The sequence below is a fragment of the Chelonia mydas genome, chromosome 3 (assembly GCF_015237465.2).
Source record: "Chelonia mydas isolate rCheMyd1 chromosome 3, rCheMyd1.pri.v2, whole genome shotgun sequence".
Classification (NCBI taxonomy): domain Eukaryota; kingdom Metazoa; phylum Chordata; order Testudines; family Cheloniidae; genus Chelonia; species Chelonia mydas.
Window position 1 is genome coordinate 152,438,965 of NC_057851.1, and position 13,190 is coordinate 152,452,154.

The following is a 13,190-nucleotide window of genomic DNA, read 5'->3' on the forward strand; positions in this document are numbered from 1 at the left end:
ACCTCTCTGTCTTAGTTTCCCTGTTCATTTATACGAATATAATCACAGGGGTGTCTTGAGCATTAGCGTGCACAAAACACTTGAAGACAGAGCGCTTCAGTGCTATGTATTAATACCAAAATAGTTTACATATTGCTGTAAAACCGCTATAGTGGCCAGGGGAGAACTCCCCAACGGCAGGCATTGAAGGCCTCTTCACAAGCTCCAGTGCAACAGTTAGGTCTACAGCAGGTAGGGCTACAGGACCTCTGGTCAGTGTCACTGCTCATGGGTAGCCTAGGATGGACTGCTTTAATTTAGAGTAACTCCAGGGCTGTTTACTTTACACCAGGAATTGTTTTGGCCCCAGGAGCAGCCCAGAATACAAAGGCTGCCAAAATGGCAAAAAGCTACATTTGTGTTCCAATGCCTCTTCCCCCGAGCCGCAAGTTGTATGCTGCACCTCCAAGAAACATAGCACAGAATCTCACTGCTCATTTGCCAAGACTGAAAAACTCCTGTCTTGTAATTCTAAAATATTCAAAAAGGTTCAGTTTATAATTGTGCCTCCTCCCTTCTATGCACCCGCAATCAATATAAGCTTTGCCCATATGCATAAAACATATGATTAATTCAGATGACTGTCTCTTGTGGAGAGTCTATTTCCAGAGAGTGCCTTAAAAACAAAAGATATAAAGAAATTCTCATTTTGCTCTTAGTTTTTTTTTTTCTCACCACAATTTTTTTCTTCCACCCTTCTCACAGCCCTGATCATTATGTACTTGTACTCATGTCACAAAAAGAAAAGGAGTACTTGTGGCACCTTAGAGACTAACATATTTATTTGAGCATAAGCTTTCGTGAGCTACAGCTCGCTTCATCAGATGCATCCGATGAAGTGAACTGTAGCTCACAAAAGCTTATGTTCAAATAAATTTGCTAGTCTCTAAGGTGCCACAAGTCCTCTTTTTCTTTTTGCGGATACACACTAACACGGCTGCTACTCTGAAACCTGTCTTATGTCAGTGTGCTGGGATTTGCCACAATGAAGACAACAGAAGCTGTATGAAAGTTACAAATACTGGATGAGAGCTTATTAGAGCATGCCAGAGCCGCAGGTAGGAGACCCAGGTAAGGGATGGGAGAAGATGACACAGCTGAGGCGATCCAAATACAGCAGTGAGACTGAATAAATTAAGCCCTAAATTGGGCATAGAAAATGGAGTAACAGCAGGGGCAAAGGAAGGGCACGGAGAGACGTGAACACAGGAAGAACTCTATGTTGACTTTACATCAGCATCATCCTTTAGCACCACAAAACAGCCCTGTGACTGTCTCAAGTGCATGCAGACTATATACATTGTGTCTGCATGTACTGAATCTGTATGTTCTAAGGGTGATGTGCAGGCATTTATTTTTATGTTTCAACGGTTATATTCTAGGGTGACTAGATTAAGTTGTTGGATCTCCACACTTTCTTAGAGGTGGTAGTTACTTATAAACTCTGATTTGGTTAGGTAAGCAGTTTCAGGGATGAACAAACAATTCAAAAAAACCCAAAATTTAAGTTTATAACATTTCTAAACAAGGTTTTATGATTACAGAACTTCTAATAGTTCTTCAGAGCATCTGTTTTCTATGTTCTGTAAAGTGCCTTGCACATTTGAGGTGCTCTATAAATAATTTAAATATCTTTCTCACGCAGATCAACATGCATCTGTTCACTGATTATCCCTCAATTAAAAAACAAAAGCCTTAAAAGGGGGGGGAGGGCGGGTGACACATGGTTATGGGCAGAGAGGGCAAAACTGCATGCCATGTCACGTCTTAACTTGGCTCAAGACAAAGTCAATTTGTCTAAATGCAATCTGCTAGAGTTTCATATCATTTACAAAGTAGAGGTTTGTCTACACTTAAAATGCCACAGAAGCAGAGCTGCGCTGCCACAGTGCCTACGCCAACAGAAGGAGTTCTTCCATTGGCATAGGTAATCCACCTCCCTGAGAGGTAGTAGGTAGGTTGACAGAAGAATTCTACACTAACACAACAGGTCATGAAGACACACTGGACCACAGCCATCCTTGGTGCCGCTTTACTGAAGTCAGAGTGACACCCACAGTGAACTTGACCCAATAGCTACTAACAAATTTTGTGTTAACTACCAGCTAGGTAATTCTGGGGAAGCTACAATGCAGTGATCCAACTATTCTCCCTCAGTCACTTTCTACAAATCCTTAACAAGAGTTAACCCCAAGAAAAAGCACACAATCTGACAGACATAATAAGAAATATGCAGTGTTGTTGTAGCCACCTTAGTCCCAGGATATTCAAGAGACAAGGTGGGTGAGGTAATATATTTTATTGGACCAATTTCTGTTGGCTTGTCTCTCTCACCAACAGAAGTTGGTCCAATAAAAGATAAGAAATAACAGACTTCCACCTGCCTTCTGGAGGGCTATTTTGACAGACTGCAAGCCCCCAAAAAATTCTCCTCATTTTGCACACATTCAAACTCGGCTATTTTTAGTCTGCTTTTAAATACTGCAAATGAAACACTCCCTACTGCATTGCATAGCACAGAGTAGCTGGAAGTCTGATTGTACATACAAACAGTTCTTCTTGGTAGTAACAAAACAAAGTGACTAGTGGTCAAAGGGTAAACAAAGAACTCTCCTTCTCTTTTGACCTTTTCTAGTCCTTATCACACTATTTTAACTAAGCAGAAACTACTTGCCACTTGCCCTTTGTGCTACAGCCCTGAAGGTCACCCATTTTATTCCTGCATATCTGAGGACAATGTACTATGAATTACTACAATCAGGTTTTATCTGAGCTTTCAAGGTTACAAAACCACTGCCAGTAAACACAAAGTGTAAAAGAAAAAGCATCTGTGACATATTAAAAGAAATTTGAGTTGTTTGCTCTGATAGTAATTAAAAATCACACAGTGGTAACTATATCAGTTTCAGTTAAACTGTTCCTTCCATCAGTCTTCTCAGAAACAGCAGCAGTCAAAGAACCTGCTATATCAAGGACAAATTCAAGAAACACCACTGAATTTTGTTTATACTGAGACAAATACCACTTTGTCATCAACTTTTCCATCTCAGGATGTTTCTAGTCTACCTGATAATTCTTTTATCCTGAAGTCAATGATATTCAAGCACCATGCCATACCAAAGTAATAATTTTGGGTTCTTGGATTCAATACTTAAAACCTAATCCAATGCTCACTGCTGGGCACTGTAAAATACTGAAGAACTGCATCCCAGCAAAGTTAAAGAACCCAAGAGTACAAAACACTTTCCATAAGGCTGCTACTGAAAGGCAGAAGACTTAAGGTACTGTATAATACATATTTTAAGGACTATCAGAGACTAATAAAAATCATTTAAAAAACTCAACTGTATTTGTTACAACAGGCTAGTCTACACCGAAAACTTAAGTCGATCCAGCTACGTCACCCAAGGATGCAAAAAATCCATACCCGAGAGTGGCATAGTTAAGCCAACCTAAATGCTGGTGTAGACAGTGCTAGACATGGCACCTAAGGGAAGTGGATTAACAATAGTGACAGGAGAACCCCTCCCACCACTGTAGTGAGTGTCTATACTGAAATGCAACAGCAGCTGTCACCATGGCATTTTAAGTGTATACACAGCCTCAGCAGCATAGATTTCAGCAGTTTAGAATAGACTGTCAATAACTATTGTGAATACAGCCAGCACTTCAAACCATTTATCTGAATGTTTACAGTTCAAGTAAACCCTGAGCAAACAAAATCAGTCTAAATCAGAGATGGGCAAACTACGGTCGGGCCGTCCTGCCCAGCCCTTGAGCTCCCAGTCCCTGGGCACCATGGCTGGCTCCAGCCAGGCAGCTGCGAGCTCCTGCTGCTCTGAGCAGCATGGTAAGGGGGCTAGGAGCGGGGTGGTTGGATAAGGGGCAGAGGATCCCAGGGGGAAGTCAGGGGACAGTGAAGAGCGGGGGTTGGATAGGCGTGAGTTGTCCCGGGGGACTGGTCAGGGGTGTGGATAGGGGTCAGGGCAGTCAGGGGACAAGGAGCAGGGGTTGTTGGATGGGTTGGAGGTTCTGAGGGGGGCAGTGAGAAGGTGGGAAGTGGGAGGGGGAGGATAGGGGGCAGAGGCCAGGCTGTTTGGGGAGGCACAAACTTCCCTACCCGGCCCTCCATACAGTTTTGCAACCCTGATGTGGCCCTCAGGCCAAAAAGTTTGCCCACCCCTGGTCTACATCCAAATTAGTGACCTGACCACCACCTGTGTGTGCAAGCTCAAATGCTTGTTTCTTTCACCAACAGAAGTTGGTCAAATAAAAAGATATTACCTCACCCATCTTGTCTCTAATATTCTGGACCAACATGGATACAACAATAGTGCAAACAATCTATATCCAAAACGCCTTTGAAAAGGTTATCAGAAGAAATCAGGGTAGGTCTATTAATTCCTGCTTATTTTTGTTACACAAGATAACAGATCCCAAAGAAATGTAGATTCTTTGTATATGAAATAGGATTATTTTTCTTGCAAGTTTTATAGATACTGAATGGCCTACATTTTCATTCACATTTTGGTCTGAAGACACATTAAACCAACTAACAGACACCAATACAAAGTAATTATTTTTTTACATCTCTTTGCAACTTGTTACACTGAATCATTCAAAGGAGGGATCAGTTTCTTCATCAAGTTACATCATGACCCTCAAATAGGCTGGTTTCTAAGGCTCCCTGTTACACTTATACAGAAGAGATGCAAGTTCAAGTTTCTATAGTGGTGACAATGGTAATGTGCCAGAACATATACTATATGAACTGAGATAGCAGACTCTCCTCTTTCCCCAAAAACAAGATGTGAGGAATTAGGTTGAATATACAAGCTTCTTTTAATTGGACAACCATCTCCCACAGGAAAAAAAAAAGCCATTTTTCACTAGGATCTTTACAATAAGATCATCACCCAACCCTGCTGAACACATGCAACAGAAGTCAGCACCTCATAGATAGGGCCCCAAACACAAAGGTTAACCTCATAAACCAATTTGACAGCGCATGTGTGTGTATGTATATATTTATATATAAAGAATATACAAAAAGCCAAACATTGAGCAAATTCTGAATTGCATTACATGTTAAGCAACACTATGCATTAAAGTCCAATATCCAAGTGTGGTCCTTTTTACCACTAGCAATCAGTCAAAAATGATAGCTTTAAACACTGTTTATGGTTATAATTTCTCAGCCTCTACCTAATAAAGAGGCAAATGATATATATTGCTAATGCTGCACATTAATCCAGTTCTTTAATCATCACTCTTCTAAAATGAAGAGCTCTGAACTAATGTTGATTAGTGTTTGTTTTATTTTTCCAAGTCTCATTTCCATAAAGCCATATCAGAATCTGTTTGCTTCTACTTGGATACACACCCAATAGAAGAAAAAAGTTTAACCCTTAGATCTCTTATTTCCATTACAAATCTGTAACTGACTTAACACAGCTGCAGACTACCAGCCCCAGGGCCACTGGTACCACACTGGATAACCCCAGAAACAAGTCAAAATTGGCCAAGTGGCTACAACACAAAGGCTTCAAAACACCACTTGTGGCACTAGTCATACTTTATTATGGCCCCAGTAAGGTAAAGTTTCTTTCTACACTAAAATACAGTTCATACAACCATCAAGACTAAGAACAAGATCTTGTGTGTACTCAAAGAGCGTTGAAGTCAAGGGGATCTGAGGGTGCTCAGAACCAGGAACAGAGGTCAGAAATGTGTAGGATCAGGCCCCCAGAACACTCAAAGGTCAAACACACCCCATGCCAACTGAACTGTACAGGGGGCGCACAGGGAAAGGAGGAGGACTGGAAAGGGAGCAGAGCCGCTGCAAAGGGAAGAGAAAAAAAATCACGTATGTCTGCGAAAGGGTATTCTGTGAATCTGAAAGAATTCAAGGTTTCCCACCATGACTGTTTGCGGCGCTAGGACATGTTCCCACTTACATTCGATATAATTTGAAAACCCACGGCTGTGGATGTACATTACTGGCTTTGGGTCCCGTCCCCCCTTTTCCTGGCGTCTGCTGTTTGCAGCCTCATGATGGTGCCACCTTTTCGGTCTTGATGGAGCTTTGCTGCTTTTACCCGCCCAGTGCTTAACTAGTTCCCCTCACGGCCACGGCCCCGCACGCTGGATTTCCCCGCAGAGGCTCCCGCCTGCCTGGCACAGCCCGGAGGGGCACTTGGCACAGAGCCGCCACCGCGGGCCCAGGACGCTGCGAAGCCGCGGCACGAAATGAAAAAGCCGATGGGACAAGGAGGCCTGGGGCGGGGAGCGGCCGCAGCAACGGGAGAGCGGCGTGAAGGGCGCGCCCGCGGCTGCAGCGGCCGGAGGGCCGCCCGGAGGAGGGACGGGGGGGGGGGGGTAACAGCCGCACGGCCCGGGCACCCCCACAGCGAAGGGCCTACGCACCCCTCCCCCCGCGGCTGCGGGGCAGAAGAGGCGGATGCCGAAGCTGAGCGGGGGTGGGGCACAACTCCTCCCCTCCCCCAACCGCTCGCCCCCTGCGAGGAGACACCCCCAAACAACCGCCCCGGAGGGAAAGGGCGACGTCCGTTTACCTGCCCCCGCACAACGCCACGTCCGACTCCGCCGCGCGCGCCTGCCCATCCGCCCCATGCGGCGCGGGGCTTGTTTACCAACTTGGCGGCGCCAGGCCAGGCGCAGCCCCGCCCCCACCCCGCGCGCCCATTGGCTCCGCTGCGGCCGCCTCCCCGGCGCAGCGGCTTGGGGGGAGCGCGAGGCGGCCCCCCAGCCACTCCCAGCGGAGCGTGCTGGGCCCGTGCGCCCCGCGTTTCCACCAATAGGGGGAAGGGGCGGGGGCAGCCCCAGCCAATGGGGAGGCGCTGCTTGCTGAATCCCCGCTCTGCTGCGGGCCTCCCTGGCGGCTGGCAGGAGGCTGCAGGGCTGCCGCCTGGGTGGGTGGGGGCGGTCACCGCGTGCAACTGCGAACTATTGGCGCCTGCAGCCCACCCCCACTCCCTCGTTCCCCAACCCCTCTGCACGGCCGGGAGCTGCTGCCCCTGTGCCGCTGCCGCGTGTGCAGGGCTCGCTCTCTGACCGCGTCCCGCCCCTGCCACAGGCGTGGGGCCGGACAGGGGGAGCCGGGGACTGCTGCCAGCCAGTGCTTCTCCCGCTCCGCCCCCCGGGCACTGCATTTCCGGCTACGTGTGTAGGCGAGGCGATCCCCCACCGCCAGCAGTAACGCCCGGGCAGCTCCCTCCTCACCCCCCCCCCTGCTGGTAGCAAGCGCTCTAGTGTAGCCCCGCTGCTGGTGTTTTTACCCCCCTGAGCAGCAGGTCGAGAGGACAGGGTGCTGGTCAGCCGGTCCCTGGGACATGCTGAAATGTAGACAGAGCCTATGGATGGATTGAAACGGGGGGAAGTTCTGTTATTCTAGATCAGTGCAGCGAGGGTGAGAGAGCAAAGTGGTAAAAAAGCAGGTGTCACTAGTGGAAGCAGGGATGGAGCTCGGTGCACACCTGCTGAATAATGCTTATACATCTTTCCAGTGTAGACCAGGCCTAGCTTATGCCTGTGTTATACAGCTGAGATTCGCATGTACAATTGGTCTACTCTTGGGAGAGGGGAAAAAGACTGAGGAGTGAATAGGGAGAGGGGGTAAAAATCAGCGCCAGAATGGCAGTGATAGGGGGATGTCAGTGCATGTGGGTGACATTGAGGCAAGATATACCAAGGAGTAACTGGGACTGGAGAAGAAATGGCAATGTTAGGGATGTCACTACAGTGGGCATAAAGTGGGGATGTCCACCTACTCTATATGGATGGGGAGTGTAACTATCGACCAGGGAGACATGGATGTAATTGAATTGCTCTGCCTGTCTTGTTTTGAGAGTGTTACTTTGTTAATCTAGGACAGACTAAGGTAATTCTTTTGGCAAAACTGTCCAAAAGGAAAGGAAGGGCATGGAATTGCAACATTTCTGCTATATACATGACATGAGCCTGGAGGCTAACAGTTTATTAAACAAACCGGCAGACATGACACATGCCAACTAACAGAATGAATTTCAACAGAGAAGCTGTAAAAGGAGCGATATACCAATCCTTGTCCAAGCAAGCACCAAGGTATAGGAGGAATATCATTTTGTGGTGCCATCTGTACCAGGAAGATTGCTATTGACTGCATTACTGTAAATAGCAATTTTTTAAAAGTAAACTTTTAAAATATAAAATCATTACCATTGTCAAGGTGTGTGGATATATATTGCAAATAGAACCATACACACACACAAAATATTTCCAAAGCACTGGCTCCAGTAACTGCTGGGGGTGGGGGGGTGTTAATAAAAATAAATAAATACTTTCTTCATAGTCTGGTTGGCAGCAAACATTGCTTAGTATTTTAATTAATTTAAATCACTTTAAATAGGTTTATTTTTTAAAAGAGATGTTTTTAATTTAAATTAAAAAATCATTTTAAATATTTACATTTTAAAATCTGTTACTTTAAAAATAACTGGTTTTTATCCACCATTTGTCAGCAACTTTATGTGACCAGATTTTCAAATGCAATTGCATAAAGATAAGCCCCTAAATTTATATATCAGTACTTGAATTTAAATCAGTGGGAGATGCAGTGCTCAGCACCTCTGTAAATTACCTTCATCCACATGTAGGCAGCTATTTAACTTTAGACTTCCGTATTAGAAAATGTTGGCATTAGTTTCTCTAGCCCAGATCTTCAAAGGTAATTTGGTGCCTAGCTCCCACTGATCTCAATGGGAGCTGAGTACCTAAATAGCTTGGAGGCTCCTGGCCTCTTTGCCTCAGTCTCCCCATCTTTAAAATAGGGATTATATTTATAAATCTACTTGGTAGTGGTGGTATGAGGATTAACTAGATAATCTTTGGAACATGTAAAGCATTTTAGAAGGGTTGCATATTGTCTCTGAGTTTATTAAGAATAAATCAGTTTGTATATCAAGTTAATCCATGCTCAGACTGCCAGTTATATTGGTGTGCTTTGTCCACTAGGAACTGAACAGAGACCTATAAAACATTTAACTCATCGTGTGCATGGGGTAACAAGTTTCAGTCAGTGCCAGGAGGGGCTGGATTTGAACTACACCATAGAGGTGAAACTACCCTATGTACAGACTGTATCTAAAATAGTTGTGGCTCTGTAACTGAGTAGACAAACATGACATCTTCAACCAGATGGATCAACACCGGATCCCCTTTGTATTAGGTGTTGTACAGATTTATAGTTCTATATGATCCCTGTCCTGAAGAGCTTTCTATCTGAAGATTTCTAACCTTTTTCTATTTTCAATACTCACATCTCTTGTTTAAGATTCATTCCACAATATTTTCTGTATCAGAAATATTTTCTTTACTCTCACCTAGAATAAATCTATTTCAGATTTCTTCCTTTAAATGGCTATTTATCTTAATTTAGCCTACCGTTATACTGAATTTGGATGCCAGTTCTATGAAAGGGAGGCATCTCCCTTTGTCGGAAAGGTTGCCTACCCTATGTCATCTGAGTTCCCCCTGAAGAATCTTTCTTACTTATTGTGCAAGGCACAGAGAATACCTCCTGATTTTGTGATGCCCTGTGAGTTTCTGGCCCAGCGACTGTTCCACTGTGGATAAATACTTAAATAGTACTCCTGGAGGAATTCTGTGCCAAAAAGTTAAAAATTCTGCCCACAGTATTTTAAAAATCTGCTTATTTTATTTGTCAAAACAACACAACACCAGTTTCAATTATTTTGGTAAATACCTGTCAGCAAGTATGTCTTTAACAATACAGACAACCAAAAAGATTCAGGAAATGTTTTTTGACAAATAGATTCCTTACTAGGCATATTAATACAGAACTTTGAGTCATAATTCATTTTTTAACTACAATACAGAAATGTATTTCCTACACCCCTCAGAAGCAGTGCAAAGGCTTGGGCAAGGAGTCTTGGGTAATACAGGAGCTGAGGGAGAGGGAAGTCATTGCTGGGAAGGAACCTGGGAGTGAATCTGAAGGGTTGTTAGGTGTGGGTGGGAAAAGTATGGAACAGTGGGGGTTTTTTTGGTTGGGGGGGAGGAGTGCAAGTAGGGCAGTACCCTCCAGTATGCACTACCGGCAAAAGATTTTTAGTGGGTACTGGGGGTACCGGAAAGACTTGGGGCTAGCCCCTCCCCACCTCCATAAAGGAACATATCATGGATAGGGAGGGCATTCATTCTTTATATGATTTTAACAGCACAAAGGTTTTGTTTAAGTTTGTTAGTATATGTATTGCATTGTTAAGATGGTCAGGAGTCCTCAAGAGGGGGGTAGGGTGTGTGTTTAAAAAGTGTTTTTGATTCTGTTTCTCCCCATTGGTCTGAATTATCCATGACATTCATACTGCGTCACATCAAGTCCAGATCATTAGAGGAATGCCTCTGCTTGCACTGACCAGAGGATGTTTGGATTCTGATATCAGTCCAGTTCTGCAGCCTGATGGGAATCAGGTGTTGTCCCCAGTGTACATAGAACTCTTCTTTGCAGCCAAACTAGTCTAACATGCATTTTGTTAACTGGAACTAGAGCAGCAAAACATAGGAAACAAATGCCTCATTTTCCAGCTTCGTAGGTGAGAGAACTGTAAGTGAAGATTATAATGCCGGACACTGATGGACTTAAACCAGCTGCCTCAGGAATCTGCCAGGAACTTTGCTGAAAATATGTTCCTCATCTTAGCAATGGACCCAAGACTTATCACACATCTGCCCACCTTTATTCGAATGAAGCTCCTGATCTGACAGCTCAGGCATTGTCAGTTTCATCCAGAAAAATTTACAAATTTGGAACCTAATCCTATAAACCTTTAATCATTTGATCAATCCTATTGAAGACAATGGAACTATTTACATGACTGTGGACCACTTTTGTGGTAAGAGTTTCAGGAGTCTGTTCTGTTCCTCTAAAGGAAGTTGAATCTCCCATTGAAATGCAATGTTTGGGTACCCTACGATAATCCAGTTTAGGATACAGTTCTACTTAAAATTTGTTTTTTAATAAGTCATACATGTGCTGAAATGGCTCCTCACCCAACTCCCATATTCCGTATAAACAGACTGAAATACTACATATTTTAGGGGAAAGTGAGTAGTTACGCATGTTGATATCTGTATATAGAAACAACCATTTCATCAAAGTACTGGGAAATATAGTCAAACTTAATTTTCTATGGAATTTGAAGAAAGTTTAACAGCCCCAATTGTTTTCTGTATTAATCAGTGTGTGCCTGAAAAAATTACATGCCTTCTAAGAGAAAAGCATCAGTCCACACTTACTGAAAAAAAAAAATTCCTTCCAACTGGTGTTCAGAAGAGTGCTACAAGACACATACATAATCTAATGAGCAGAGGGCGGAGAGGATACCCTCCCATATTATGACCAGCAAAAATAAACAAACAACAAAATCTCAAAGCAGCAGAGGTTCACAGATTTACATGCCTAAAAACCTGTGTTATGCTTTAAACCATCTCAGCACATGCCAGGTTTATGAACATTAAAAAGTTAACTGCAAAGGAACACTGAAGCCCTTTAACCTGATTGTGTGCCAGCCAGTATGCCCTCACTGACTAAAGGTGCAGTGACACCTGAACAGCTAAAAATCAATCTTGTCCTTTTAGGCTAAACAGAGTCATGTAACTGGCTCCATCCCTGTTGTTACATAACAGATGACAAAACTCCAGTGGGGCATGGTTCTGGCACATAGGGTCTCAGGCATGTGGTGTGATTTTTCAGAATCTCTTTTGGGAATAGTCATGTATGTGAAATAGCTGATACTTATGATTATGCTATTTCTATGTATGTGTATTCATCTTGGTATCTGAAGTTATGAATATTAGCTGTGTTTACTCAGTTTGCTCCTGTGGTAACGCCCATAAGGTATTTAGCCAGCACATGAAGGGACAAGTCAAATTGAATGGCCCACTCAGGAACACTTAGCTCACAATGGACCCTGGAAGACACCTGTCTACACCTAATGGACTTTTTGTGAACATTCTAACCAGAATATGGGTGGAGGTGATGGACATATAACTTGCCCATGTGACTCCAAACACCATCTTTCACAGTGAGAACAGATTTTCCTTCTTCTTGGCAGAAGCGAAAATACCCTAGCCTGGAAACATCTCCATTTTGCCTCTTTCCTGCTCCGGCCTCTGGACTATGAACATATACTAATGGGAGCATTCTAACCAAGGGACTGTGGACTTTAAGGTAATCTGGAGCCTTCATATTTCCTTGCAGATGGATTTATGAGTTGGATATGGTACAGAAACTGTTCTAGCCTCATTGATTGTCCATTGCAAGGGAGAAATCTGCAAAGATCAGAGGTCTGCTGACTTTCTCAAATGAGTCAGCAGGCTTTGATACCTGTGGTATAAGCAACATAGCCCTTGCTTGAGTGGTTTTGTTCTTTCCTCTCCAAATGTCAAAGCCTGTTCCCATTGAACTTAATAGCAAAACTCCTTTTGAACTCAATGGGAACAGGATTTGGCCCCAAGAGATCAGAGAACGTGATTTTGATCAATTGCTTATCTGTCCAGAGACATGTTCTGCCAGGCTGATTTTGATTGCCCCTCCTGTATGTCATGTTGAGGAAAATAATAAAACAATTTGGGCTGTAGTTATATCAAGATGTACAAGGCACACACAGTTCTATGTCTCTTTTCCATCAAACCCAGATGGTGCAGCATCTTTGCTTTCCTAGTGCCTGGAGGAGAGCAATACTTAGATAAAGGTAAGCTGGCAGAAGCTTAGTTTGGACATTAGGGAGGCACTCAGTGTGTTAAGGGAAAGTTGAGTGATTGTCCTTCCTATCCTTCTTTCATTTAAAAGTTTTCAATTTGGGGTGCTGCTGGATCCTCAATGACACCTGGAAGTACAGGTGGCACCAGGGGCCCAAAGCATCATTTTACAACTGCATCTATTCAACAGATGCAATTATAAAATTTTAGACAAGTAAGGGGGGTTATTGGAGGGGATAGCGAGAGCGTGGGGTCCCGGGCTGGGGAGGAGTCACATTAAGGGTCACGTGCCTCCTTGTGTCCCTCCTATGAGTGCAGTACCAGCAAGAAATGATTTCTGCTTGCATCACTGGAGTGTGGGGGAAGCTGAG

General features: G+C 44.0%; 1 protein-coding gene across 3 annotated transcripts in view; it reads right to left on the reverse strand.

Moving 5' to 3' along the window:
* The window catches only part of COQ8A (coenzyme Q8A), an 88,950-nt gene that overhangs the window by 69,443 nt on the left and 6,317 nt on the right, over positions 1–13,190 (reverse strand). Inside the window, exon 1 of one of the 3 annotated variants that reach the window (XM_037895610.2) lies at positions 6,615–7,174. The exons of 1 other annotated variant lie outside the window; for it this stretch is intronic. The gene's annotated coding sequence lies outside the window, so the exon portion shown is untranslated. Of the gene's footprint in view, positions 1–5,996; positions 7,175–13,190 lie in introns of those variants that run through there. One more of the 3 variants, XM_043543553.1, reaches the window with a different exon arrangement.